Raw genomic sequence first — 537 nt, forward strand, 5'->3', positions numbered from 1 at the left:
AGGGACTTAATTCATTAAGATAACGGTTATGGTGTCGTAAGGTTCATTATTATCTTCTTTCAGGATAACACACACACACACACAGAGACACAGACATGCATGCATGCATGCATGCATGCAATAGATATGCATGCATGCATGCATACATACATACATACATACAATAGATACATACATACATACATACAATAGATATATATATATATATATATATATATGGTATATACACATTTAGATTCACATTTAGGCACTATAAAGTAACCTCATAGGAGACTGGTTTTTTTTTCTATGAAAATTTTGAAGGGTAAAAAATCACAGTTGTATTAAAATATTTGTAGCATTAAAGTGAGATGAATATTTGAATATTGTATGAAGATTTAGCATTGTTACTAGCTGGAAGATTTATGGTATGGTGATAATTAATATAAAAATTTAACATACACATAATTTAAAAAGTAGCCAAAGAAAAATATCAAGATTTTTGTGAAAAAAATCTGGAAAAAAAAAATTATGGAGATTAGTTTAGTTAAAATGTTG

This window comes from Phalaenopsis equestris, unplaced genomic scaffold, assembly GCF_001263595.1.
Source record: "Phalaenopsis equestris unplaced genomic scaffold, ASM126359v1 Scaffold000002, whole genome shotgun sequence".
NCBI lineage: Eukaryota > Viridiplantae > Streptophyta > Magnoliopsida > Asparagales > Orchidaceae > Phalaenopsis > Phalaenopsis equestris.